General features: G+C 35.5%; 1 pseudogene; it reads left to right on the forward strand.

The window, feature by feature from the left end:
• Positions 1-2801: 2801 nt before the first annotated feature.
• On the forward strand, positions 2802-3104 carry LOC109247755 (NADH dehydrogenase [ubiquinone] 1 alpha subcomplex subunit 3-like; annotated as a pseudogene).
• Positions 3105-4610: the final 1506 nt, after the last annotated feature.

Raw genomic sequence — 4610 nt, forward strand, 5'->3', positions numbered from 1 at the left:
TGTATCTTTCTCTGTAAAACTCCACATGTCTTATAGCACTTAATATTTAAAACGTGATGTTTGAGGATAATCATATTTTCTTTTATACATAAACTTACCACCAGGGACTCAAGGAAAAGACATATTTCGGTCCACTTGGCATCTTCAAAATTCCGTCCACTGGGCTTGGTATTGGCCTTGTAGCTTAGTCCTTCCATTACATATCTAAAACCTTCCTCATAGTTGTCTTCTGATGCCAACAATCCCTCTGTGTAAAAGTGGGCTAATTTTTATCTATTGTATAGCCAATTCTTATCTCTCAGGCAAACAGTGCTGTGTTTTCTACATCCTTCTAATTAGTCTTTTCTGTGGTCTCAGGAAGATGAATTACAATATAATCTGTTTCCCTTTCATTCTAGTCCTGCAGGCCTTGATTTATGCTAATTACTGTTAAGAAGTGTGAGGATAAATCATATTTTTGCAAGTTTTCACTTAATGACACATTGTCTTTGTCCATTCAGGCTGCTATAACAGATTACTACCGACTGTGTGGGTTATAAACAACAGAAATTTATTTTGCACAGTTCTGGAGGCTGGAAAGACCAAGATCAAGTTGCTGACAGATTCTCTGTCTGGTGAGAGCCCTCTTCCTGGTTCGTAGACAGCCATGTTCTGTCTCTTTTATAAGAACACTAATCTGATTCTTGAGCACCTCACTCTCATGACCTAATCACCTACCAAAGGCTATACAGTACCATCAATTGAGGATGAGGTTTCAACACATGAATTTTCCAAGGGTCACAAACATTCAGTCCACTGCATGCATATGCTGCAGACTTCTTCCATTCTTTGCTCCTTTATAGTAGCAATATCATCAAATTTTAGAAACAGGTCTTTATTAAGATAATAGTGGAGAAATTTTAAGTTCCTTCAATGATGACAATTCAATTTGAGTCATTCAGTTAACTAATGAGAAAAATTTTGTTCAAAAATTACCTAATCATTAGGTGGCTAAGGAATTCCATCTCCTTGAACCCTGGATATAAAAGTAAGGTAGAGATTATTGCCTGGGAGTGACAGTGAAAATATTCCTCCCATTGAGATTAAATCTTTTTATAGAAGGGTTTCATCTTCCTCATCTACCTGATAATTAACATAAACATAGTTATAAAAAAAATTACTGCTTCATCATTTGAAAACAAGAAGCTATTTGATCAAATTAATGGCAAGTAATTTAGAACCAATAAAAAATTTAGGATAAAAAACTCTTAGAATCTGTTGCCATGAGAACCTCATACGTGAATGATTTTCAGTTTGTTGACTTTTAATCAATTATATATAATGACCACTGTCACTTAAAATGTATTCACAAGAAGATGTCTAGATTTCCACAGGCCTAAAGAGCTAAGTTATCACTAATGTGATGAGCTTTGTTTTATATACAGCCAACAGAAAACATACCCTTGCAACTCTCATAAGAATTTAGGACTCAAGAGCTATATGCACTCATAACTAAATTTTTAAAGCCTTTTTAAAAAAGTGTATTTATTTATTTTGAGAGACAGAATCCCAAGCAGGCTCTGCAATGACAGTTGGGAGCCCGACACAGGGCTCGAACTCATGACCATGAGATCATCATAACCTGAGCCAAAATCAATAGAAGCTTAACCAACTGAGCCACACAGGTGCCTCATAACTATATTTTAAACATTATTTTAGGAACGTACTCTTGATATATATGACATGTTCCACTGGTTTTGCAAATTTTTTTAATTGTTCATTCCACTCATTCATTAATTCAATAATACATCTATCCACCCAGAATGATTATTGAGGCAAATAGCCACTAAGTGTCCCCAGGTAAGCTCACATCTTGGAATTCACGCCCTTGTGGGCTCCCCTCCTGGTATATGGACTAGACCAAGGGACTCACTTCTAATGAATAGAATATAGAAAAATTGATGTCACTTCCAAGACTAATTAGAAAAAGATTGTGAGCACTTCCAATAGACTATGCCTCACTCTTCCTCTAGGAGCCCCTTATTCTGGGAGAAACAGGATAGCATGCTATAAATAGCCCTATGGTGAGGCTCATGTGCCAAGGAGCTGATGTTTCTGGCCAAATGCCAGTGACCATCTCAAGGTAGCCAACAGCCAAATGAATGACCTTGGAAGTGAATCCTCCCCACTGGCACCCAGAGATAATCACAACACTGGGCAAAACCTTGATTGTATCCTCATGACAGATCCTGAATCACAGGCATCTCTACATGGTGCTTGGATTCCTGATTCAAAGAAACTGTGAAATAATAAATGCTTGTTGATTTAAGCTGCTAATTTTAGCTTAATTTGTTATATAACAATAAATAACACAGGTAAGTACATGAACTCTGAAGTCAAATGATTTGTGATGGATTCCTGGTTCCATAATTCCTGGTATCTTTACCTTGGGCAATTTATAAACTCTATCGGTGACTTTGGTTTTCAAACAAATATAATAATAGTACCTCTCACATCAAGTTCTTTTCACTAAAAAACTGAAGTATACATACAAAGAGCTTAGAGTGGTGCCTGATCAACAGTAGACAATAAATGTTAGTTTTTAAGGCTCATTCATTTGAACAATAATATAAACGTAGTAAAATCCTTCCAATTAAATCTGTGAAACTGACCATGTGACATAATAAATGGGTCTTAGTGTTCTCTCATTTGCTAAGTACCAATTCTGTATCAGCCATTGTGCTAGGTTCTGCAGTGAATAAAGGGAGAAAAAAAGATACCTGCATTCAAGAATATTACTTCTGGCCACCACTGAGTGCAAGATGTTTGGGAGACTGGCCAGTTTCCTCAAGGATACCTGGGCCAAGGAGCTGGTGCTGGTCATGTCCTTCATCATTGGGGGCCTCACTATAATTCTGCCCACCCTCAGCCCTTTCACCAAATACGCCACTATGATCAACCAGGCCACGCTCCACAAGTATCCAGTGCCCATCTGAGATGACGGGAACATGCCCCATGTGCCGAGCCACCCCCAGAAACTCCAGGTCTCAAGCTTGAGGTGGCTAAAGAAATTTGAGAGCACCTCTAGTGATATGGAGGAGGCCTCCTCCCCTGTGGCCAATTAAATGTGAAAAGCGACCCCTCCTCTCAAGAAAGAATATTATTTACAAGGGAAAGAGAGCCAAGAAAAATAAACACAATAAATAAAATGTATGATATGTTAAATGCTGATAAGTACATAGAAGGAATATGTACCATGCATATTTTGATGACATCTCAAAATCTCATTCAGTTTGAAATATTGTCTAAATGTCCTTGTGATTTTCTCTTTGACTAATGAGTGGTTTAAAAGTGAGTTGCTTAATTTGCAACCTGTTTAGAATTTTTCCAACATTTTTTTACTGATTTTGATTTTTTTTAACTTATTTTTATTTATTTATTTTTTTTTAGTTAACACACAGTGTGCTATTAGTTTCAGGTGTACAGTTTAGTGAATCAACACTTCTATCCAACACCCAGTGCTCATCACAAGTGCACTCCTTAATCCTCATCACCTATTTCACCCACCTACCTAGCTTTGGGAACCATTAGTTTGTTTTCTATAGTTAAGGGTCTGTTTCTTGGTTTGCCTCTCCCTCTCTCTCTCTCTCTCTTTCTCCTTTTCTTGTTCGTTTCTTAAATTCCACATATGAATGAAATCATATGGTATTTGTCTTTCTCTGACTTACTGATTTCGATTTTAATTCCTTATAATCAGAGACAATACTCTGTATAATTTCAAATCTTTTAAATTATTGAGACGTCTTTTTTATCACTCCATATGGTCTATCTTATTAAATAATCTATGTATGCTTTAAAAATGTTTATTTCATCCTTTTTGAGTATGGTGTTTTATAAGTATGTGCTAGGTTACAGTGGTTTATGGTGTTTAAATTTATTGGTTATAAGTATATGCTAGGTTATATTGGTTTATGGTGTTAAATCGTCTGAAAAATGAATGGTAAAACCTCTAAATATGTTTGTGAATTTGTCAGTTTCTGCATCATATATTTTGAATATAATTATTAGTTTCATCCACGCAGGCCTTGTTATGCCTTTTTAATGAATTTACTAAATGTGGCACAACATTTTGCCATTGGTAATAATCATTGTCTTAATCTTATTTTGCTTGGTATTAATTTAGACATGTTAGCTTTACATAAGTGATCCTATTATTTTGCTTTTAACAATATTTAAAGTTTATCTCTTGTGAACAGTGTATTTGAGTATTGCGATTTTTAAACAGGTAGATAATCTCTCACTTTATTTGGACTGTTTGGTCCACTTAAATTTGGTGTAATTCTTTTTATATGTTTGGGGTTATAACTACCATCTTGCTATTTGTTTTCCACTCTTTTAAGGTCTATCCTGTTTCTAATATGAAGTCACTAGTAACTCATAATGCTGTTCCTTTTTTTTTTCAGTGTGAATGGAATGTCTATAAATTTATGTCTTTTAGCACATTTGAAAATTTTGCTCACTAATTCTTCGAATACCTTGTCATCCCCAAAATGTCTCTCCTCTTACTCTAGGGTTTTAATTTACATTGTAATAGACATTTTGATATTGTTGCACAGGCACTAAAGTTTTGG

The sequence above is a fragment of the Panthera pardus genome, unplaced genomic scaffold, assembly GCF_024362965.1.
Source record: "Panthera pardus isolate Hobbes unplaced genomic scaffold, ASM2436296v1 HiC_scaffold_25, whole genome shotgun sequence".
Taxonomy (NCBI): domain Eukaryota; kingdom Metazoa; phylum Chordata; class Mammalia; order Carnivora; family Felidae; genus Panthera; species Panthera pardus.